We start from the raw sequence: 26,466 nt of genomic DNA, 5'->3' as shown, positions 1-26,466 counted from the left end.
CCACATCTACCTGTGTGCAGGCTGCTGCTAGCAGTGGTTTTTTTTTTTTTTTTCTCAAAATCGGCAGTGCAGAGCATTGCACCCGGCATTAGGGACAGAAGTGGTGCATAGGCAGGGAGAGTGTTAGGAGTGAGTGTAGCCTTCAAGAACCTCAACGGTCCTTTCTAGGGCCAAATTTAAGCGTGTGCAGTACTGTCCAGGCTGCTGTTAGCAGTGTTGCATATTTTTTTTTTTCTAAAAATCGTCTGTGCAGAGCATTGCACCCTCCATTGATACTACAGGGACAGAATTGTGTAGGCAGGGCCACAACACAGTTATTGTTCATTGAATATACGCAGTGGGTCCTTCCCGTTGCAAAAAAGGAAAAGAAATTATATTTGGCCTGCCTGTGTCAGTCCTAAGGTCTCCGTGTACGTGTGTGCTGCGTGGACAACGTACAAAAATCAGACGCAACCAGCTACGCTTTACTGCAGGCTTGCGCCATTGTCTTTCCTGACTGGCAAATACCTGCTCTGCTAGAGTTAATAACTCTGCTACACTAAAGTTGTGTGTCACTTTTTCAGGGCCACACTACAGTTCTAAAAGTTATTGTTCATTGAATATACGCAGTGGGTCCTTCCCTTTGCAAAAAAGCGAAAATATTATATTTGGCCTGCAGGCTTGCGCCAATTTATTTCCTGCCTGGGAAATCAAATCACTGGTAATACAGCATGCTGAGGGGTAGGGGTAAGCCTAGAGGACGTGGACGTGGCCGAGGACGCGTAGGCCCAAGTGAGGGTGTGGGCACAGGCCGAGCTCCTGATCCAGGTGTGTCGCAGCCGACTGCTGCGCGATTAGGAGAGAGGCACGTTTCTGGCGTCCCCACATTCATTGCCCAATTAATGGGTCCACGCGGGAGACGTTTATTAGAAAATGAGCAGTGTGAGCAGGTCCTGTCCTGGATGGCAGAAAGTGCTTCGAGCAACCTATCGTCCAGCCACAGTTCTGCGCCGTCCATTGCTGCAAATCCGAATCCTCTGTCTGCTGCTCCTCCTTCCTCCCAGCCTCCTCACTCCACTACAATGACACATGCTCATGAGCGGGAACACTCCCAGGAACTGTTCTCGGGCCCCTGCTCAGATTGGGCAGCAGTGGTTCCTCTCCCACCAGAGGAGTTTATCGTCACTGATGCCCAACCATTCGAAAGTTCCCGGGGTCCGGGGGAAGAGGCTGGGGACTTCCGCCAACTGTCTCAAGACGTTTCTGTGGGTGAGGAGGACGATGACGATGAGACACAGTTGTCTTGCAGTGAGGTAGTAGTAAGGGCAGTAAGTCCAAGGGAGCAGCGCACAGAGGATTCAGAGGAAGAGCAGCAGGACGATGAGGTGACTGACCCCACCTGGTGTGCAACGCCTACTCAGGACAGGTCTTCAGAGGGGGAGGCAAGGGCATCAGCAGGGCAGGTTGCAAGAGGCAGTGCGGTGGCCAGGGGTAGAGGCAGGGCCAGACCGAATAATCCACCAAGTGTTTCCCAAAGCACACCCTCGCGCCATGCCACCCTGCAGAGGCTGACGTGCTCTAAGGTCTGGCAGTTTTTCAAAGAGACGCCTGACGACCGACGAACAGTGGTGTGCAACCTTTGTCACGCCAAGATCAGCCGGGGAGCCACCACCAACAGCCTCACCACCACCAGCATGCGCAGACATATGATGGCCAAGCACCCCACAAGGTGGGACGAAGGCCGTTCACCGCCTCCGGTTTGCATCGCTGCCTCTCCCCCTGTGCCCCAACCTGCCACTGAGATACAACCTCCCTCTCAGGACACAGGCACAACCGTCTCATGGCCTGCACCCACACCCTCACCTCCGCTGTCCTCGGCCCCATCCAGCAATGTGTCGCACCGCACAGTCCAGCCGTCGCTAGCGCAAGTGTTGGAGCGCAAGCGCAAGTACGCCACCACGCACCTGCACGCTCAATCGTTAACCGTCCACATAGCCAAATTTATCAGCCTTGAGATGCTGCCATATAGGGTTGTGGAAACGGAGTCCTTCAAAGCTATGATGGCGGCGGCGGCCCCGCGCTACTCAGTTCCCAGTCGCCACTACTTTTCCCGATGTGCCGTCCCAGCCCTGCACGACCACGTCTCCCGCAACATTGTACGCGCCCTCACCAATGCGGTTAGTGGCAAGGTCCACTTAACTACGGACACGTGGACAGGCACAGGCGGGCAGGGCCACTACATCTCCCTGACGGCACATTGGGTGAATTTAGTGGAGGCTGGGACAGAGTCAGAGCCTGGGACCGCTCACGTCCTACCCACCCCCAGAATTGCGGGCCCCAGCTCGGTGGTGGTATGTTCGGCGGTGTATGCTTCTTCCACTAAAGCACCCTCCTCCTCCTCCTCCTCCTCAACCTCTGTCTCGCAATCTAGATGTGTCAGCAGCAGCAGGACGTCGCCAGCAGTCAGTGTCGCGCGGCGTGGCAGCACAGCGGTGGTCAAGCGTCAGCAGGCCGTGCTGAAACTACTCAGCTTAGGAGATAGGAGGCACACGGCCCACGAATTGCTGCAGGGTCTGACAGAGCAGACGGACCGTTGGCTTGCGCCGCTGAGCCTCCAACCGGGCATGGTCGTGTGTGACAACGGCCGTAACCTGGTGGCGGCTCTGCAGCTCGGCAGCCTCACGCACGTGCCATGCCTGGCCCACGTCTTTAATTTGGTGGTTAAGCGCTTTCTGAAAAGCTACCCACGCTTGTCAGACCTGCTCGTAAAGGTGCGCCGGCTCTGCGCACATTTCCGCAAGTCCCACACGGACGCTGCCGCCCTGCGCACCCTGCAACATCGCTTTAATCTGCCAGTGCACCGACTGCTGTGCGACGTGCCCACACGGTGGAACTCTACGCTCCACATGTTGGCTAGGCTCTATGAGCAGCGTAGAGCTATAGTGGAATACCAACTCCAACATGGGTGGCACAGTGGGAGTCAGCCTCCTCAATTCTTTTCAGAAGAGTGGGCCTGGTTGGCAGACATCTGCCAGGTCCTTCGAAACTTTGATCAGTCTACCCAGGTGGTGAGCGGCGATGCTGCAATCATTAGCGTCACCATTCCTCTGCTATGCATCTTGAGAAGTTCCCTGCAAACCACAAAGGCAGCCGCTTTGCGCTCGGAAACAGAGCCGGGGGAAGACAGTATGTCGCTGGATAGTCAGAGCACCCTCCTGTCTATATCTCAGCGCGTTCAGGAGGAGGAGGAGGATGAGGAGGATGAGGAGGAGGGGGAAGAGACAGCTTGGCCCACTGCTGACGGTACCCATGCTGCTTGCCTGTCATCATTTCAGTGTGTATGGCCTGAGGAGGAGGAGGAGGAGGAGGAGGAGGAGGATCCTGAAAGTGATCTTCCTAGTGCGGACAGCCATGTGTTGCGTACAGGTACCCTGGCACACATGGCTGACTTCATGTTAGGATACCTTTCTCGTGACCCTCGCATTCAACGCATTCTGGCCACTACGGATTACTGGGTGTACACACTGCTCGACCCACGCTATAAGGAGAACCTTCCCAGTCTCATTCCCGAAGAGGAAAGGGGTTCGAGAGTGTTGCTATACCACAGGACCCTGGCGGACAAGCTGATGGTAAAATTCCCATCCGACAGCGCTAGTGGCAGAAGGCACAGTTCCGAGGGCCAGGTAGCAGGGGAGGTGCGTAGATCGAGCAGCATGTACAGCCCAGGCAGTGCAACAGTCTTTAAGGGCCTGGCCAGCTTTATGGCTCCCCAGCAAGACTGTGTCACCGCTCCCCAGTCAAGGCTGAGTCGGCGGGAGCACTGTAAAAGGATGGTGAGGGAGTACGTAGCCGATCGCACGACCATCATCGGTGACGCCTCTGCCCCCTACAACTACTGGGTGTCGAAGCTGGACACGTGGCCTGAACTAGCGCTGTATGCCCTGGAGGTGCTTGCTTGTCCTGCGGCTAGCGTCTTGTCGGAGAGGGTGTTTAGTGCGGCTGGGGGAATCATCACAGATAAGCGTACCCGCCTGTCAACCGACAGTGCCGACAGGCTAACACTCATCAAGATGAACAAAGCCTGGATTTCCCCAGACTTCTCTTCTCCACCAGCGGACAGCAGCGATACGTAAGCAATACGTAGGCTGCACCCGCGGATGGAAGCTACGTTCTCTCTCACCATCCAAAACGGGGACATTTCTGCTTCATCAATCTGTGTCTAATATTCCTCCTCCTCCTCCTGCTCCTCCTCCTGAAACCTCTCGTAATCACGCTGAACGGGCAATATTTCTTAGGGCCACAAGGCGCACTCATCTAATTTTTCGAAACAATTTTTATGTTTCAATGCTCTTAAAAGCGTTGAAATTTTAACTTGAACCAATTTTTCGTTAAACTGGGCTGCCTCCAGGCCTAGTTACCACTTAAGCCACATTAACCAAAGCGATTAATGGGTTTCACCTGCCATCTTGGTTGGGCATGGCCAATTTTTACTGAGGTACATTAGTACTGTTGGTACACCAATTTTTGGGGGCCCTCACCTACAGTGTAATCATAGCAATTTGTATGTTCTTCACCTGCACTCATGGTACAGAAGTGTGTGTGGGGTTGGCCTACACTTTAGCTACATAAATGTAACTTGGGCCTTGGCTATACTGCAGCTACTGAAATGGAACTAAGACTGCGCTCCCACTATACTGCTGCTTCAGAATTGTTACTGGGGCCTGTCTTGAGTGCTATTATTGCTGACATGGAACGAAGACTGCGCTCCCGCTATACTGCTGCTTCGGAATTGTTACTGGGGCCTGTCTTGAGTGCTACTATTGCTGACATGTAACGAAGACTGCGCTCCCGCTATACTGCAGCTTCGGAATTGTTACTGGGGCCTGTCTTGAGTGCTACTATTGCTGACATGGAACGAAGACTGCGCTCCCGCTATACTGCTGCTTCGGAATTGTTACTGGGGCCTGTCTTGAGTGCTACTATTGCTGACATGGAACGAAGACTGCGCTCCCGCTATACTGCTGCTTCGGAATTGTTACTGGGGCCTGTCTTGAGTGCTACTATTGCTGACATGGAACGAAGACTGCGCTCCTCCTATAATGCTGCTAGTGATATGTTAGTGGGGCCTGTCCTAATGCTACGGCTGAAATGTTACGAATTCTGGGCTCTGCCTATACCGCTGCTAATGGTATGTCTCTGGGGTGTGGAAACAGAGGCTTCCCAAAGACATGATGGCGGCGAGGCCATTTCCCACCAACGCGGTTACTGTTTATGTTACGGCACTCTGCCCCCCGAGCGCCAGTTGGGGTGCCCTGATCTCCCGCACCCCCACTGTCCCTGCCTACTTGCCTCGGCCCTGGCTAACCCCAGGCGGACAACTGGACGGCGGTCCCTGCCCTGGCTAGGGACCTGGCGACTGACAAGCAGGAAACTACCTAATGGGGGAAACAGAGTGCCGACAGAGGAGGCAGATGAATCAGACCAACAAAACTTGCAAGGCTGGAGATGGGACTCACAGGCAAACTGGCAGGGTGCTGGATAGCAACTAGTGCTGACTGGGCCAGACTAGATTAGAGGCAAACAGAACCAACACAAACAGACAGAGTAATAGGGGACCAGAGGGAGCTGACCGACAACTAGGGACTGGCTGAGGAGAACCGCAGACAGACTGGCTAGGTGCATGCAGAACCAATAACTGGCAATGAGCTCAGTTCACTGCCAGTCTTTTAACCACAAGGTTCCGCCCAGGGGCGGAGAGTGGGAGGAGGCAACTCCACCCACTGCTGTATAAGAAGCACAGAGGAGTGCGGGCGGCACCCTACGGGCGGGCACGCCCACGCCGCCGCCCACTGGCCAACCCAAGCTGCTGGGATGACCTCGACACAGGGCTCCAGGCTGCTGGAGCCGACGCCGGAGCGACGCGCGCCGACCGCGGGACCCCATGCCGCACTGTATGGTAACATTACGCCCCCTCTGACGGGGGACCTCCGGGCCCCCGGAAACTCGACCAGGCTTATCCAGGCAAAGGCTGTGAAAACGCTGTACCAACCCGAGAATGTGACCCTCCTGAGCGGACACCATGGACTGATCCTCAGGTCCATGACTTCGGTGGTCTGTGGCTGCCCCATTTCCTTCAGGGCCAACCGTTGACCTATCGTCATGTTTCAGGTCGTCTTCCGAGTCAATGTCCAACCATTCACCACTGTCTTTTGACCCATCCTCGCTACCAATGACGCTGCCTTCAAAATCTGAGGCATCTCTAACTTTAAAATCACTGTCATCTGAGCTATCATACTCCAAAAAACTCTTCCGGGTCCCCAAAAATTGTAAGGTTCCTGGACCCCGGCAAGAATCCAGGACCTCCTGGGCCTTGTGTTCCACTTCATCACAGACCAGGGTGGGCGGCAGGGGACCGGAGGTGGGCATCACCGAAGAGACAACAGGTTCCGACAAAGACTTATGGCACCCCGTGCGACCCCTCCTTTTGCGATTTCCAGAGGACCGGTACCCCTTCTGTTCGACTGAGCAGGGGGGAGCACGATGGCTATGGCAGGACGGCCCCCACTGGGTTAGCTCCCCAGTGGCCCAATCGAATTGGGGGTTGTGCAACGCCAGCCACGGCATCCCTAGTACCATGTCTACCGACATTTTCTCCATCACCAGGAATGATAGACCTTCCGAATGGCGACCCCCCACCATGAGTTGTAACACTGGGGTCCTCCATCGTACCAAGCCCGAAGCAAGAGGAGTAGCATCAATGCTAGCAAAACGAATTGGCGTCTTCAGCGCCACAAATTCAGCCCTCAGGGGCTCAACGAGACGCGTGCTTATCAGGTTAGCAGCTGCTCCGGAATCAATAAACGCCTGCCCTAGGCGGGAGAAGTTCCGGAATCTAACCTGGCAGGGTATCAGAAGTCTAGGACGTACCTGAGGTCCTAGGTGACTCTCCCTGCAGTCGCCTAGGACTGGAAGTCTTTCTGCCGATTCAGACTGTGGACGCTGAGGCCTCCAGGGGCAAGTTATCACCCGATGTCCAGCTTTCCCGCAGTAGAGACAGAGATTATGTAATAACCGAATCCGGCGTCGCTCCTTGGGGTCCAGCGGGTCCAGTTCCATAGGTTCGGGAACAGAGACTGGTACGGACGGGGAGGGAATAGGACAAATGACCTCCCTGACTCTATGGGTCGGTCTATCTTGCTTCCCAGCCCTGAGCCTCCTATCTGCCTTCACTGCTAACTCCATAGCCTCCTTTAAGGACCCGGGAACGGGATGGGAGATCAACAGTTCTTTGACCGCGTCTGAGAGACCTTGCATAAAAACGTCTTTCAGGGCACTATCGTTCCATGCAGTATCACCCGCATAGCGTCTGAAATTGGAGCAATAATCCTCCACACAAAGCGACCCCTGATGCAGCACCAGCAACCGTGAAACCGCCAACCCCACTCTGTCCGGTTCATCGAAGATGCCCCCGAGTTCCTGAAAAAAGGAGTCCACCGAATGCAGGGAGGGGGAACCCTCGGGAATGGAAAAGGCCCAAGTCTGGGCAGAGCCCCGCAGCAGGGACATTATGAGCCCGACCCTCTGGACCTCCGAGCCGGAAGAGCGGGGACGCATCCGAAAAAACAGGCGACACGCCTGTTGAAAAACGAAAAACTTGTTCCTCTCCCCAGAGAACACCTCGGGAAGAGGGCACTTGGGTTCGGGACTGGGAACGGCATTCTGCTCCTGCGACAATGCCCACTGCTCCTGGGCCACCATGCGAGCTGACAAATCCCGGATCACCGGCACCAGGTCTTGCAGCTGGTTTGCAAGGGCGCTGATCGCCGCCATGAAAAGAAAAACAGTATTTTAAGGGCCAGTTATTATGTTACGGCACTCTGTCCCCCGAGCGCCAGTTGGGGTGCCCTGATCTCCCGCACCCCCACTGTCCCTGCCTACTTGCCTCGGCCCTGGCTAACCCCAGGCGGACAACTGGACGGCGGTCCCTGCCCTGGCTAGGGACCTGGCGACTGACAAGCAGGAAACTACCTAATGGGGGAAACAGAGTGCCGACAGAGGAGGCAGATGAATCAGACCAACAAAACTTGCAAGGCTGGAGATGGGACTCACAGGCAAACTGGCAGGGTGCTGGATAGCAACTAGTGCTGACTGGGCCAGACTAGATTAGAGGCAAACAGAACCAACACAAACAGACAGAGTAATAGGGGACCAGAGGGAGCTGACCGACAACTAGGAACTGGCTGAGGAGAACCGCAGACAGACTGGCTAGGTGCATGCAGAACCAATAACTGGCAATGAGCTCAGTTCACTGCCAGTCTTTTAACCACAAGGTTCCGCCCAGGGGCGGAGAGTGGGAGGAGGCAACTCCACCCACTGCTGTATAAGAAGCACAGAGGAGTGCGGGCGGCACCCTACAGGCGGGCACGCCCACGCCGCCGCCCACTGGCCAACCCAAGCTGCTGGGATGACCTCGACACAGGGCTCCAGGCTGCTGGAGCCGACGCCGGAGCGACGCGCGCCGACCGCGGGACCCCATGCCGCACTGTATGGTAACAGTTAAGGTGCATATAACCACGGACACGTGGAGAGGACACGTAGTGCCTCAAAAACATCCCCCTCCTCCTCCAACAGGGAAAACAAACATTCTTGGCAAATGCCTTTGCATTGGTTCGTCTGGTGGCAGTCCAAGAATTTCACCTTTACCGACACTACAAGAGAGCCCCCCCACCATCCCCCCGCCACGGACCACTTAATCCTGGCCCCATTCCGAAAACCAACAAAATAAAACCGCGCTACTAGGTCCGCAGTCACCACCACATTACCACCAACGCGGTTACTGTTAAGGTGCATATAACCACGGACACGTGGAGAGGACACGTAGTGCCTCAAAAACATCCCCCTCCTCCTCCAACAGGGAAAACAAACATTCTTGGCAAATGCCTTTGCATTGGTTCGTCTGGTGGCAGTCCAAGAATTTCACCTTTACCGACACTACAAGAGAGCCCCCCCACCATTCCCCCGCCACGGCCCACTTAATCCTGGCCACATTCCGAAAACCAACAAAATAAAACCGCGCTACTAGGTCCGCAGTCACCACCACATTGCCACCAACGCGGTTACTGTTAAGGTGCATATAACCACGGACACGTGGAGAGGACACGTAGTGCCTCAAAAACATCCCCCTCCTCCTCCAACAGGGAAAACAAACATTCTTGGCAAATGCCTTTGCATTGGTTCGTCTGGTGGCAGTCCAAGAATTTCACCTTTACCGACACTACAAGAGAGCCCCCCCACCATCCCCCCGCCACGGCCCACTTAATCCTGGCCACATTCCGAAAACCAACAAAATAAAACCGCGCTACTAGGTCCGCAGTCACCACCACATTACCACCAACGCGGTTACTGTTAAGGTACATATTACCAGTCTGACTGGGGCATGCAGAGACACCTTGACAGAATGAATAGTGTGTGGCACATAGGTTCCCCATTGCTATGCCCACGTGTGCAGCTCCTGATGGCGGTGGCACAGGATTCTATTTCTCATTGCTTCTGTACAGCATTGTGGGCTATCGCCCCACCACTTTTAAAGAGGGTCGCTGCCTAGCCGTGCCAACCCCTCTGCAGTGTGTGCCTGCGGTTCCTCCTCATGGCAGACGCACTTCTAAATAGACATGAGGGTGGTGTGGCATGAGGGCAGCTGAAGACTGCGCAGGGACACTTTGGTGTGCGCTGTGGGGGGGAGGGGGAGGTGGTTGGGCAGCATGTAACCCAGGAGAAGTGGCAGTGGAGTGTCATGCAGGCAGTGATTGTGCTTTGTTGGAGGTAGTGTGGTGCTTAGCTAAGGTATGCATTGCTAATGAGGGCTTTTCAGAAGTAAAAGTTGTTGGGAGGGGGGGGGCACTCTTGCCGCTATTGTGGCTTAATAGTGGGACCTGTGAACTTGAGATGCAGCCCAACACGTAGCCCCTCGCCTGCCCTATCCGTTGCTGTGTCGTTCCCATCACTTTCTTGAATTGCCCAGATTTTCACACATGAAAACCTTAGCGAGCATCGGCGAAATACAAAAATGCTCGGGTCGCCCATTGACTTCAATGGGGTTCGTTATTCGAAACGAACCCTCGAGCATCGCGAAAAGTTCGTTCCGAGTAACGAGCACCCGAGCATTTTGGTGCTCGCTCATTTCTAGATATAATGCTAACACAGACTACACCACTCTAGGAAAAAATAAATGGAAAAACCTGTTCCTTAGTACTCAGGGGAATGGGGGACCACTGTATAACAGTGGGGTAGACGTCCTGGTAAGGACGGCCCCACGGTTTTCACCTAGGAACTGACTATCCCTGATAATGTACCTGGAGAGATGCACAAAACACTACCAAGAAACTGTGTATAGACTCACAAAAAGCAAAAGTAAGGAAAAACAGCACTTAACTGACCGTGGAAAACTTTCCCCCAGAATAGAGGCTCCAACTACACCTCTAACTGAACAGAATATGCAGAAAGGGAGAAAAGGAGGAGTAGGAATAAAAAGGCCTCCACACCTGCTGATAGGTAGCACAGAAGGGACCACACATCAAACCCTTTCTCACAGGTGCGACTCTCAGATATCATCCAGGTAAATAGCAGCCATCAGCCCCCACACAACGTGTGTTAACCAGTGTCCTGCATAGCGGCAGGGTAACAGGAATGTTCCTGCATTGCAGCAACCATCCCACCATGCTGTTGTGACCGACAAGCCACGTCAGTATCACTGGAATCCTCTTGATGTCGCACATGTAAATGTATATTGTGTTATTAGCTATAAATATGGTGTCAGACTTCATTCAAAAGGGAAGATTTATTATTACTGCCTTAAATTTAGATACACATTTACAACTTGACCCGTCAGGAAGAAGATGCGCCAAATGTATCATTGTGGATCACGCTGTGTGATCATCTTGCTAGACATGTTAGACACTTCTGTCTTCCCCATGCCAATGCTAAATTGTCTTACCTTAGACCAATATTTTGTGCCAAGATTTTGTCATATTTTAACCCCTTAGGGCCTATTTTGCAGCTTAATAAGCAATTAATCTTCTTCGTTACTTCATTGTTGCTTTTCAAAAGCCATAACGTCCTTATTGTTATAGTTCACTTAGGCAGGATGCAGCTGAGCCGTTACTGCAAGTTGTGCCTGAGAGACTCAGCTGCAATTCACATCAGACAGTATGTGGGCAGCAGTCCGTATGCTGGCTGATATAAGCGAACTGTGCATATTCCAATAAAATGGATAAGGGTAGAAAATGCCATGAGATTTCTCAGGCAAAGCACAAGTCACCACATTAGGAGAACCAGAACATTTAGGTTTTCTGCTGAAAGGACTGTATATGAGGCAGAAAATATGAGGCAGTTCTTTTGTGAGACAAGCTGTAGTTTTCATTAGTAAGATATAACTAGAGAGCGGCTCCTGTGTGGGACGGATATGCCGCAGGATGGTGAGACCTCTAATAAGAACGGCTCACCTGTAGCTTTGGATGATTCCAGCCTAGAAGAAATCCATTGCAGCTGGTGGCTGCCCGTTCTCTCCTATGCGGGTGAATGGTGAGACAGGTGAAGCTGGAGACACAGTGCGGCGCCGAACCAGAGAACAGCAGGAGATATACAAATCCTTTATTTCACCAGGTTAAAGACCTGACAGAAACCAGGCTACACATTTCACCGCAAGGAACGGCGTCTTCATCAGGCCATATTGTTACAGGGGAATGCATGGATATTTAAATCAAGGCAAGCAGGTGAAGCAGAATGGAAGGTCAAAGGTCAAAAATGCTGTTCACTGGACATCACTGCTGTTATCAGAATCATATATATAAAACATTAGTATATCAGCATGCTCTGGAAGAACAGATTTATAGCGATGGCTGAAATTGGGTTAAAATGGAAAAAATAAAAGTACTTGCTTAAAAATAATTGCTCATATCCACTAATTCATTATCAATGGAATAAAATGTACAGAATACAATTCCCAATAAGAGGATAAACAGATCAATAAATATAGTTTACAATATCCGTAATTTCATTCATAAATTGTCTATTACTGGGCTACAATATGCTTTTTAGCCAATAGATGGCACTCTATCTCTATTCATTTCTTCTCCAGACAATGTAAAAGTTTTGTATAAAATGTATCCCTTATAAACTCTGATCACTTAATGGCGCTCTCATTCTATTTATTCCTTTTGTAACCATATAGTACCTTTGTATCAGACAATATAATATCTACATAAGCATAATTTTATTGCATAAGGAATGGATGTATTAATGAATTTACTAATGAAATAAATGAGGATCTACAATATAAATAGTGATTGGAAATATATAGGAAAGGTTTAAATGAAAAATATACTTTTATTGCATAATATATTCCATTCAGTGTGCAGTAACGTCACGCTGTTCTGCAGGAGACCTGAGGACCCGATTTTTCAGATTCTGAGATTGTGTTTTGTGGCGCATTGTCATTTATATTAGTGGTAAATCTTCATCTATAAGTTTTGTCTGTGGCCGGCTGCACACAAACAGATATGCATTGCGGAATCTGGGGTGGGCATCTGCAGTAGAGATGAGCAAACACCAAAATGTTCGGGTGTTCGTTATTCGGAACGAACTTCCCGCGATGCTCGAGGGTTCGTTTTGAACAACGAACCCCATTGAAGTCAATGGGCGACCAGAGCATTTTTGTATTTCGCCGATGCTCGCTAAGGTTTTCATGTGTGAAAATCTGGGCAATTCAAGAAAGTGATGGGAATGACACAGAAACGGATAGGGCAGGCGAGGGGCTACATGTTGGGCTGCATCTCAAGTTCACAGGTCCCACTATTAAGCCACAATACCGGCAAGAGTGGGCCCCCCCCCCCCTCCCAACAACTTTTACTTCTGAAAAGCCCTCATTAGCATGGCATACCTTTGCTAAGCACCACACTAGCTACAACAAAGCACAAACACTGCCTGGATGACACTCCGCTGCCACTTCTCCTGGGTTACATGCTGACCAACCGCCCACCCCTCCCCCCCACAGCGCACACCAAAGTGTCCCTGCGCAGCCTTCAGCTGCCCTCATGCCACACCACCCTCATGTCTATTTAGAAGTGCGTCTGCCATGAGGAGGAACCGCAGGCACACACTGCAGAGGGTTGGCACGGCTAGGCAGCGACCCTCTTTAAAAGTGGCGGGGCGATAGCCCACAATGCTGTACAGAAGCAATGAGAAATAGAATCCTGTGCCACCGCCATCAGGAGCTGCACACGTAGGCATAGCAATGGGGAACCTATGTGCCACACACTATTCATTCTGTCAAGGTGTCTGCATGCCCCAGTTAGACCGGGCTTTTTAATTCATAGACACAGGCAGGTACAACTCCCTATTGTGAAGTCCCTGTGGACCGACAGCATGGGTGGGTGCCAGGAAGCCACCGGCGGTACATAGAAATATCCCATTGCATTGCCCAACACAGCTGAGGTAGTAATGTCGTGCGTAATACAGGTGGGCTTCGGCCCACACTGCATGCCCCAGTCAGACTGGGGTTCTTTACAAGTGTACAGATGTGTTAAAAACTCCGTGTGCACCTACAGCATGGGTGGCTCCCTGGAACCCACCGGCGGTACACAAAAATATCCCATTGCATTGCCCAACACAGCTGAGGTAGTAATGTCGTGCATAATGCAGGTGGGCATCGGCCCACACTGCATGCCCCAGTCAGACTGGGGTTCTTTAGAAGTGGACACATGTAGGTTAAACTCCCTGTGGACCCACTGCCTGGGTGGGTGCCAGGAAGCCACCGGCGGTACATAGAAATATCCCATTGCATTGCCCAACACAGCTGAGGTAACGTCAGCTGTAATGCAGGTGGGCTAAAAATTAATTTGATTACACTGTAGGCGAGGGCCCACAAAAATTGCTGTATCAACAGTACTAATGTACATCCCAAAAATTGGCCATGGCCAGCCAAGAGGGCAGGTGAAACCCATTAATCGCTTTGGTTAATGTGGCTTAAGTGGTAACTAGGCCTGGAGGCAGCCCAGTGTAACGAAAAATTGGTTCAAGTTAAAGTTGCAACGCTTTTAAGCGCATTGAAACTTATAAAAATTGTTCAGAAAAATTATTTGAGTGAGCCTTGTGGCCCTAAGAAAAATTGCCCGTTCAGCGTGATTACGTGAGGTTTCAGGAGGAGGAGCAGGAGGAGGAGGAGGAATATTAGACACAAATTGATGAAGCAGAAATGTCCCCGTTTTGGATGGTGAGAGAGAACGTAGCTTCCATCCGCGGGTGCAGCCTACGTATTGCTTACGTATCGCTGCTGTCCGCTGGTGGAGAACAGAAGTCTGGCGAAATCCAGCCTTTGTTCATCTTGATGAGTGTTAGCCTGTCGGCACTGTCGGTTGACAAGCGGCTACGCTTATCTGTGATGATTCCCCCAGCCGCACTAAACACCCTCTCCGACAAGACGCTAGCCGCAGGACAAGCAAGCACCTCCAGGGCATACAGCGCTAGTTCAGGCCACGTGTCCAGCTTCGACACCCAGTAGTTGTAGGGGGCAGAGGCGTCACCATAGATGGTCGTGCGATCCGCTACGTACTCCCTCACCATCCTTTTACAGTGCTCCCGCCGACTCAGCCGTGACTGGGGAGCGGTGACACAGTCTTGGTGGGGAGCTGGCCAGGCCCTTAAAGACTGTTGCACTGCCTGGGATGTACATGCTGCTCGATCTACGCACATCCCCTGCTACCTTGCCCTCGGTACTGCGCCTTCTGCCACTAGCGCTGTCGGCTGGGAATTTTACCATCAGCTTGTCCGCAAGGGTCCTGTGGTATAGCAACACTCTCGAACCCCTTTCCTCTTCGGGAATCAGAGTGGGCAGGTTATCCTTATACCGTGGATCGAGCAGTGTGTACACCCAGTAATCCGTCGTGGCCAGAATGCGTGCAACGCGAGGGTCACGAGAAAGGCATCCTAACATGAAGTCAGCCATGTGTGCCAGGGTACCTGTACGCAACACATGGCTGTCTTCACTAGGAAGATCACTTTCAGGATCCTCCTCCTCCTCCTCCTCCTCCTCAGGCCATACACGCTGAAAGGATGACAGGCAATCAGCCGGTGTACCGTCAGCAGCGGCCCAAGCTGTCTCTTCCCCCTCCTCCTCATCCTCCTCATGCTCCTCCTCCTCCTCCTGTACGCGCTGAGAAATAGACAGGAGGGTGCCCTGACTATCCAGCGGCATACTGTCTTCCCCCGCCCCCGTTTCCGAGCGCAAAGCAGCTGCCTTTATGGTTTGCAGGGAATTTCTCAAGATGCATAGCAGAGGAATGGTGACGCTAATGATTGTAGCATCGCCGCTCACCACCTGGGTAGACTCCTCAAAATTACCAAGGACATGGCAGATGTCTGCCAACCAGGCCCACTCTTCTGAAAGGAATTGAGGAGGCTGACTCCCACTGCGCCGCCCATGTTGGAGTTGGTATTCGACTATAGCTCTACGCTGTTCATAGAGCCTGGCCAACATGTGGAGCGTAGAGTTCCACCGTATGGGCACGTCGCACAGCAGTCGGTGCACTGGCAGCTTAAAGTGATGTTGCAGGGTGCGCAGGGTGGCAGCGTCCGTGTGGGACTTGCGAAAATGTGCGCAGAGCCGGCGCGCCTTTACGAGCAGGTCTGACAAGCGTGGGTAGCTTTTCAGAAACCGCTGAACCACCAAATTAAAGACGTGGGCCAGGCATGGCACGTGCGTGAGGCTGCCGAGCTGCAGAGCCGCCACCAGGTTACGGCCGTTGTCACACACGACCATGCCCGGTTGGAGGCTCAGCGGCGCAAGCCAGCGGTCGGTCTGCTGTGTCAGACCCTGCAGCAGTTCGTGGGCCATGTGCCTCTTATCGCCTAAGCTGAGTAGTTTCAGCACGGCCTGCTGACGCTTGCCCACCGCTGTGCTGCCACACCGCGCGACACCGACTGCTGGCGACATGCTGCTGCTAACACATCTTGATTGCGAGACAGAGGAGGAGGAGGAGGAGGAGGGTGCTTTAGTGGAGGAAGCATACACCTCCGCAGATACCACCACCGAGCTGGGGCCCGCAATTCTGGGGGTGGGTAGGACATGAGCGGTCCCAGGCTCTGACTCTGTCCCAGCCTCCACTAAATTCACCCAATGTGCCGTCAGGGAGATGTAGTGGCCCTGCCCGCCTGTGCTTGTCCACGTGTCCGTAGTTAAGTGGACCGTGGCAGTAACCGCGTTGGTGAGGGCGCGTACAATGTTGCGGGAGACGTGGTCGTGCAGGGCTGGGACGGCACATCGGGAAAAGTAGTGGCGACTGGGAACTGAGTAGCGCGGGGCCGCCGCCTCCATGATACTTTTGAAGGACTCCGTTTCCACAACCCTATACGGCAGCATCTCAAGGCTGATGAATTTTGCTATGCGGACGGTTAACGTTTGAGCGTGCGGGTGCGTGGCGGCGTACTTGCGCTTGCGCTCCAACAGTTGCGCAAGCGACGGCTGGACGGTGCGCTGAACTACACTGCTGGATGGGGCCGAGGACAGCGGAGGTGAGGGTGTGGGTGCAGGCCAGGAGACGGTAGTGCCTGTGTCCTGAGAGGGGGGTTGCATCTCAGTGGCAGGTTGGGGCACAGGGGGAGAGGCAGGGGTGCAAACCGGAGGCGCTGAACGGCCTTCGTCCCACCTTGCGGGGTGCTTGGCCATCATATGTCTGCGCATGGTGGTGGTGGTGAGGCTGTTGGTGTTGGCTCCCCGGCTGAGCTTTGCGCGACAAAGGTTGCACACCACTGTTCGTCGGTCGTCAGGCGTCTCTGTGAAAAACTGCCAGACCTTAGAGCACCTCGGCCTCTGCAGGGTGGCATGGCGCGAGGGGGCGCTTTGGGAAACACTTGGTGGATTATTCGGTCTGGCCCTGCCTCTACCCCTGGCCACCGCACTGCCTCTTGCAACCTGCCCTGCTGATGCCCTTGACTCCCCCTCTGAAGACCTGTCCTCCTGAGTAAGCGTTGCACACCAGGTGGGGTCAGTCACCTCATCGTCCTGCTGCTCTTCCTCCGAATCCTCTGTGCGCTGCTCCCTCGGACTTACTGCCCTTACTACTACCTCACTGCAAGACAACTGTGTCTGATCGTCATCGTCCTCCTCACCCACAGAAAGTTGTTGAGACAGTTGGCGGAAGTCCCCAGCCTCTTCCCCCGGACCCCGGGAACTTTCGAATGGTTGGGCATCAGTGACGATAAACTCCTCTGGTGGGAGAGGAACCGCTGCTGCCCAATCTAAGCAGGGGCCCGAGAACAGTTCCTGGGAGTGTTCCCGCTCCTGAGCAGGTGTTATTGTAGTGGAGTGAGGAGGCTGGGAGGAAGGAGGAGCAGCAGACAGAGGATTCGGATTGGCAGCAGTGGACGGCGCAGAACTGCGGGTAGACGATAGGTTGCTCGAAGCACTTTCTGCCATCCAGGACAGGACCTGCTCACACTGCTCATTTTCTAATAACCGTCTCCCGCGTGGACCCATTAATTGGGCGATGAATGTGGGGACACCAGAAACGTGCCTCTCTCCTAATCGCGCAGCAGTCGGCTGCGACACACCTGGATCAGGAGCTTGGCCTGTGCCCACACCCTGACTTGGCCCTCCGCGTCCTCGGCCGCGTCCACGTCCTCTAGGCCTACCCCTACCCCTCAGCATGCTGTATTACCAGTGATTTGATTTCACAGGCAGCTAATAAATTGGCGCAAGACTGCAGGCCAAATATAATTTTTTCCCTTTTTTGAAAACGAAAGGCCCCACTGCCTCTAGTGAATGAATAATCTAAGTTTAATAACTGTGCTGTTTTCCTGCTAATGTGTCACCGAACGTGAGGGTAGCAGAGTTATTAACTGTGGCAGAGCAGGTATTTTTTTTCCCAATTAAGGAAAGCAAATGGCGAAGCCAGGAGTAAAACGTAGCTGGGTGCGTATGATTTTTACAGGTTGCACACGCAGCCGACACGTGTCCACCGGCGTTAGTACGGACAGAGGCAGGACAAATAGAATTATTTTCCGTTTTTTTGCACCAAAAGGCAGCACTGCGTATATTCTATGAACATGAGAAGTTTAATAACTGTGCTGTTTTCCTGCTAATGTGTCACAGAACGTGAGGGTAGCAGAGTTATTAACTGTGGCAGAGCAGGTATTTTTTTTCCCAATTAAGGAAAGCAAATGGCGAAGCCAGGAGTAAAACGTAGCTGGGTGCGTATGATTTTTACAGGTTGCACAAGCAGCCGACACGTGTCCACCGGCGTTAGGACGGACAGAGGCAGGACAAATAGAATTATTTTCACTTGTTTTACAAGCAAAAGGCAGCACTGCGTATATTCAATGAATAATAACTGTGTTGTGGCCCTGCCTATACAATTCTTTCCCTGCAGTATCAATGGAGGGTGGAATGCTCTGCAGAGGCGATTTTGAGAAGCAAAAAAAAATGCAGCACAGCTAACAGCAGCCTGGACAGTACTGCACACGGATAAATATGGCCCTAGAAAGGACCGTTGAGGTTCTTGAAGGCTACACTCACTCCTAACACTCTCCCTGCCTATGCAGCACTTCTGTCCCTAATGCCGGGTGCAACGCTCTGCAGAGCCGATTTTGAGAAAAAAAAAACTGGCACTGCTAACAGCAGCCAACACACAGCTATCAGTGGCCCTAATAAGGACCTTTGGGGGGTCTTGAAGCCTACACTAACTACCAATTCTTTCCCTACAGCAGCTCCGGTACAAACAGCACTGTCGCTCACTAACTCACACGGCATCTGAGCCGAACCGCGGGAGGGGCCGACTTTTATGTTCCGGGTGACACCTGATCTTCCCAGCCACTCACAGCAGGGGGGTGGTATAGGGCTTGAACGTCACAGGGGGAAGTTGTAATGCCTTCCCTGTCTTTCAATTGGCCAAAAAAAGCGCGCTAACGTCTCAGGGAAGGAAGTGAAAGTAACCAGAACACCGCATGGTGTTCGTTACGAATAACGAACATCCCGAACACCCTAATATTCGCACGAATATCAAGCTCGGAAGAACACGTTCGCTCATCTCTAATCTGCAGCAAATGCCATCCATAGCATGCTATAGAAAAGTGTTTTTTCCTGCACATGAGTGGAAACCAGTTGGGATTTTCCAATCGCAGAGGAAAAATCGCAGCATGCTCTATGTTTGTGCGGCGTTCTCTCCGGAGGAATTGCCCATTGTTTCAAATGGGATTTTAAAAAATATCCCCCTGCACTGTCATGCCACGCGGTGCGCTAGGGAGTGCGATACGATTTTTACAAATGAAGTCTATGGGAAGCGCTTGTGATCTCTTCATGTGTGTGAAAATCGCAATCTCACAGAAGCGATGAGATTTTTTAGAGAAAAATCGCATTATACTACATCCAAAATCGCTGCTTTAGTCAAGCACAACAAAGTAGTCACTCTTTACTATAAACCTACTTTATTTTACAGTCAGTTTTAAGTGTTATTTTGCTTTTTAGGACTGCACAGAGTTTAGCAGGAATTTTTCACATTTACAAAAGCTGATTTTTTTTAGGGAAAAATTCAGTTCTGACGTGGATTGTACGAGCCTATTTATCAGAAAACACCCAAGAATCAGCCCTTTATTTAAAAACAGCACCCCTCAAAGTATTCAAAATCCCATTTAAGAAGTTTATTAACCCTTTAGAAGATTTACGGGAATTAAAAGAACTGTTCCATTTTTTTTAACATTGAAACCATTATTTTCTATAACTTAGCAGAGGAGTAAAACACAGAATATATTATTCGGATTCGGCTGTTTTTAGAAATGCCCCGTCTGTGGATATAAACTGTAGTTGGGCACGTGGCCGGGCTCAGAAGGGCAGGAGCGCTATCTGGCTTTTGGAATGCAGATTGTGCTGGAATAATTTTCTGATGCCATGTTTTGTTTGCAGCCCCCGATGTACCAGTACACTTGAAAGCCCCCAAGACTGATGTCAGTTTGGACACAAGACCCCTGAGGGAATTTGTTAAGGGGGCTTTTGAGTGTTTTCACCCCACAGGTGTTTTGTGAATTTATTTAACATTTTAATTAGAAAACAAGAAATAAAAAAGTAGAGTAGTGTCTTATCCTGTTAGGGCGGCTTCACACGGATGTATTTGCGCACACAAAAGTTGCTTGAGCAATAAACAGAGAATAAAACCCATTGATTTCAATGGGTTTGTTCTCACTTCCCGTATTTGCATGCGCATTGGGAAGGTACAAAAAAAGAGGCAGCATGATCTACTTTTGTGTGCATTTGCACAGCAAAGGCCCCATTGAAATCAATGGGGGATGGGGTGACACAAATCCACACACGATACCCACATAATTGAGCATTACGCTGTGCAATTTTGCTGGAAAAAGAACATATCTGGAACTAAATAGGCTACACAGACTCCTCCTACTCTTTTCTATGTGCATAGAAGTCCATGTGGAATAATGTCGCTCATCTGGAGGCTTTTTTTAGAATGTTGATTAAGGATAGATTTAGAGGGGTGTCCCTGTTGATTAAGGATAGATTTAGAGGGGTGTTCCGATTAGGCAAAGTTACTGTCAAACAAATGCTAATAAAATGTTATTAGACTTTGCAATGTGGTTCTGCTTTGGACCTTCTCCTGGTACTCCAGAAGTGTTATTCACAGGATACCCAGGATAGAATTTGTAGGCATTCCAGGTCAGGGTTACTCAGTAAACCCTTATTCTTACAACCAAAAAAAATCACCCAAAAATCGCAAAAAATAAGCCTTGTCCTATCTTTGCTGAGATACACAGGAAATTCCCATAGACTTCTGTGGGAGCAAAAAAAGAGAGGGCGTTTAGGTGCATGGAAATGAGTACAGCTGGCTGCATTTAAGCATTAGCAGTCATTCCGAGGATGATCAATGGATTTCTGCGCTGCAGCATATTTTTTTGCCAATATGCAGCAGCTGCCCATGTGAATGGCAGAAAATATGTGGCTAAAGTTCAAAACTCGATTGTTGCAATTCTTCATTTATGCGGTTTTATGGCGCATACGGGTGAACGTAAAAACCCATACAGTCGGGTGAAAGAGGCCTAAGAATGACCAGGGACATTTCCTTTGTATTCAGCTCTCAGGATCGGATTACAGACCAATAACAGTCCTTAGTGGGGACATACACAGGAAGGAATGCTTTTTATTTTAGTTTTTGGGAAGCAGAATGAACAAAAACAGTAATTCATGCATTGCTAGATATCAGCAGGAACTGGTATTAATAAAGATTAACTACAGAAGGTGAAATCTCTGGAAGGACAGTCGGATTGTAAGATGTCTTCTTATAGAAGTTCCGAAAAGTTGAAGCTATATTTTGTCGTAGCAAACTTATTATATCAAATATGGCCACTAGATGGCGGAAGAGGCTTGTTCTTTACTATGTAGCAGTAAAGCTAAAGGAGTTGTTCAATTACAATTAACTTTTTAAAATTGGAGCCAAATGAGATAAAACAATAAAATAAAAGGTACTTACCTGTCCTCAGGCTGGTGATCCAGCGCTGCAGCTTCACGATTCTCCCAATCTCTATTGACAGCGAAAGTCAGGTGACCACAGTCTGCCAATCAGAGGCCGCACCATCACCTAAGTAATTATTCCACAGTGGTCACATACTCAGTCTTGCTTCTCTGCAGTAATGCTGTCTCACTCTTTTATCACTCGCTCAACATTTCCTTCAGTGATCACAGATGGCGTCTTCCCTAACTGGTAGCATCCATATTTGTTTTTGCTCACTAAGATTAATCTCTGCACTCTCTTCCCATCCCATAGTAATCAGAGCTTTTCTGGCTCAAGTTTCATATAGGGACATAAGAAAAGTAAAACAAATATAATAATAATTTAAAAAAAAAACGGGCACTTTACCCTCTTTGGATAAAGAAATGTAACCCCCCCCCCCCCCCCCCTACATATTTGGAATCATTGTATCCATAACGACCTATACAATAAATTGAACAAACTAATAACTCGCATGGCAAAAAAAAAACATTTAAAAAACCTAAAAATTAATTTTGCTTTCGAAAAGCAAGCACACCCAAAGTGATGAAAACAGTCATATGTACCCCAAAATTGTTCCAATAAAAACTGTCATTCATCATGCAAAAAAACAAGCCCTCACAACTGCCCCATGGAAAAATAAAAAGGTTATGGGACTTAAATAATAATTAAAAAAATAAAAAGGTATTGTTGTAATTGTACCAACTTGCAGAAAAAGTTTATCATGTCATTTATGCGGCATGGTTAGCGCTTTAAAATAACAAAAAAACAAAATGGCAGAAGTGTTTTTTTTTCTCCCTGCCCTCCAAAAAATATTAAATGTATTAAATGTGATGAAGGAATGTGAAGTCATTGGCCACAGAACAGGATGCAGCATATATAACAGATTCAGGGGCATACCTTAAGGCTCAGGGGCCCGGGAGCAAAAGTTCAACTCGGGGTCCCCCCCTGGGCCTCTACCCCACACTCCCTATACCCATACCTAGCTCGTGCTGCATACATGATCTGTCCCTTGGGTAATCTTTCCAAACATGTTGCATTTCCAGCATTACATGAAAATGTGTTTGTAGCCCCGCAGGCCACTCTCACACACACACACACACCGCTTTTTACCACTATTAGTGCGGTGTCCCGAGCGCTGTACTAACCGCAGTACAACACTCCCATAGATTTTAATGAGGTTACTCAAACCTGCGCTCAAACGAGGTGTTCCTAACACCGTGATTTTCAAAAGCTGCCTGTTCTATTTGTGAGTTTTCATGGTTTTTAACACATCTCATCACCTATCGCAATGATGGGGTGCATTAAAAAGTGCTGTCAAACTCTGTACCATGTGTTCAAAAACGCTGCTCAAAAGTCTGGTAAAAATGCCACAATTACAAGCTGCGTTTTCTGAACACATTTTGGATGGATGGAGAGATGGATAGGAGATGGATAGGAGATGGAGAGATGGAAAGATGGATAGGAGATGGAGAGATGGATAGATGGATAGGAGATGGAGAGATGGAAAGATGGATAGGAGATGGAGAGATGGATAGATGGATAGGAGATGGAGAGATGGATAGATGGATAGGAGATGGAGAGATGGATAGATGGATAGGAGATGGAGAGATGGATAGATGGATAGGAGATGGAGAGATGGATAGATGGAGAGATGGATAGGAGATGGAGAGATGGAGAGATGGATAGGAGATGGAGAGATGGATAGGAGATGGAGAGATGGAGAGATGGATAGGAGATGGAGAGATGGATAGGAGATGGAGAGATGGATAGATGGAAAGATGGAGAGATGGATAGGAGATGGAGAGATGGATAGATGGATAGGAGATGGAGAGATGGATAGATGGATAAGAGATGGAGAGATGGAGAGATGGATAGATGATGGAGAGATGGATAGGAGATGGATAGATGGATAGGAGATGGAGAGATGGATAGGAGATGGAGAGATGGATAGGAGATGGAGAGATGGATAGGAGATGGAGAGATGGGGAGATGGAAAGGAGATGGAGAGATGGATAGGAGATGGAGAGATGGATAGATGGATAGGAGATGGAGAGATGGAGAGATGGATAGGAGATGGAGAGATGGATAGGAGATGGAGAGATGGATAGATGGATAGGAGATGGAGAGATGGATAGATGGATAGGAGATGGAGAGATGGATAGATGGATAGGAGATGGAGAGATGGATAGATGGATAGGAGATGGAGAGATGGATAGATGGATAGGAGATGGAGAGATGGATAGATGGATAGGAGATGGATAGATGGATAGGAGATGGAGAGATGGATAGATGGATAGGAGATGGATAGATGGATAGAAGATGGAGAGATGGAGAGATGGATAGGAGATGGAGAGATGGATAGGAGATGGAGAGATGGAGAGATGGATAGGAGATGGAGAGATGGATAGATGGATAGGAGATGGAGAGATGGATAGATGGATAGGAGATGGAGAGATGGATAGATGGATAGTAGATGGAGAGATAGATACATAGATAAGAGATGCATAGATAGTTAGGAGATGGATGAATAGATAGATAGATAGATAGATAGATAGGAGATGGATGGCTGGATAGACAGGAAATGGATAGATAGGAGATGGATGGCTGGATAGACAGGAGATGGATAGATAGATACATAGATAGGAGATGGATGGATAGATGATGGATAGATAGATAGATAGATAATGGATGGATAGATAGGAGATGGATGGATAGATAGGAGATGGATAGATAGATAGATACATAGATAGGAGATGGATGGATAGATGATGGATAGATAGATAGATAGATAATGGATGGATAGATAGGAGATGGATGGATAGATAGGAGATGGATAGATAGATACATAGCAGATAGATAGATACATAGCAGATAGATAGCAGCTGCATAGATAGATAGATAGCAGATAGATATCAGATGCATAGATAGATAGATAGATAGATAGATAGCAGATAGATATCAGATGCATAGATAGATAGATAGCAGATGCATAGATAGATATATAGATAGATAGATAGCAGATGCATAGATAGGAGATGGATGGATAGATAGATGCCAGACGCATAGATCGATAAATAGATAGGAGATGGATAAATAGATAGGAGATGGATAGATAGGAGATGGATGGATGAATAGATAGATAGGAGATGGATGGATATATATATATATATATATATATATATATATATATATATATATATATCTAGATAACAGATAGATAGATAGATAGATAGATAGCAGATGGATAGATAGATAGATAGATAGATAGATAGATAGGAGATGGATAGATAGGAGATGCATACATAGATAGGAGATTGATGAATATATAGATAGATAGCAGATAGATAGATAAATAGATAGAATGATAAATAGATAGGAGATGGATGGCTGGATAGATAGGAGATGGATAGATAGATACATAGATAGGAGATGGATGGATAGATAGATAGATAGATAGATAGATAGATAGATAGATAGATAGATAGGAGATGTATGGCTGGATAGACAGGGGATAGATACATAGATACATAGATAGGAGATGGATGGATAGATAGATAAATGGTAGATGCATAGATTGATAAATAGATAAGAGATGGATGGATGGTTGGATAGATAGGAGATGGATAGATAGGAGATGGATGGACGGATCAATAGATAGATATGAGATGGATGGATAGATAGATACATAGCAGATAGATAGATGGCAGATGCATAGATAGATAGGAGATGGATGGATGGTTGGATAGATAGGAGATGGATAGATAGGAGATGGATGGATGGATCAATAGATAGATAGGAGATGGATAGATAGATAAGTAGATAGATAGATAGAATGATAGCAGATGGATAGATAGCTAGATAGCAGATGAATAGATAGATATATAGATAGATAAATAGATAGGAGATAGGTGGATAGATAGGAGATGGATACATAGATAGCAGATACATAGATAGATAGGAGATGGGTAGATAGATAAATAGGAGATGCATAGATAGATAGGAAATGCATAGATAGATAAAAGATGGATAGATAGAATGATAAATAGATAGGAGATGGATGGCTGGATAGATAGGAGATGGATAGATAGATACATAGATAGGAGATGGATGGATAGATAGATAAATAGATAGATAGCAGATGGATAGATAGGAGATGGATTGATAGATAGACAGACAGACAAATACACACACTCATACATACACACACAGCTATACACATACCCCGGGGCCTGGACCACTTCTCCTCCATGTGACAGCAGCAGAGGCAGACACAGCAGCTTCCGTTCAGCAGGAGGGAGGGGCAGTACATGATCACATGATCAGTCCCTGACGGCTCATTTGACTGCCTCTCTCCTCCTCCCCCCTGCTCTTCCCTGTTTCCCGTCAGGCTGGCTGCTCTGCCTGCCACGTGATCTGTGCCATGCGTCATACAGAGCGGTTAACCATTAATGCACTGAAAGTGCATATATGAATGGGGGAGGGTGGCCTCAGTGCCCCCTGAGCGCAAGGGCCGGGTCACCACGGCGACCCCAGCGACCGTTCACGCTACGCCTATGAATAAATTATATGTATCCAAAAAATGATAACAATAAAAACTACAGTTTGCTGCACAAAAATCAAGCCCATATATGGCCATGGGAATGGAAAAATAAAAATGTTATGGCTTTTGAAAAGTGGTGATGAAAATCTCTCCAAATCGTTGCGTCCATATGGCTATCATAGGCCATATCCTTAAGGGGTTAATAAATGTAAATATAAAATATGTTTATAATTATGGGCTGTACTTCAATCTACATACTTTTCATGGGACAACCCCTTTAACTACAATGTACTACAAAACACTGAGGCAAGGTATCAGGATGTACCAGTCATGTTAGTGATTGCTTCATCAGTACTTGCATGACATCTTAAGTTTTCTGCGGTGTCCAGGTATATATAAAGA

This window comes from Eleutherodactylus coqui, chromosome 2, assembly GCF_035609145.1.
Source record: "Eleutherodactylus coqui strain aEleCoq1 chromosome 2, aEleCoq1.hap1, whole genome shotgun sequence".
NCBI lineage: Eukaryota > Metazoa > Chordata > Amphibia > Anura > Eleutherodactylidae > Eleutherodactylus > Eleutherodactylus coqui.
Note: the sequence above shows the minus strand (reverse complement) of the source record.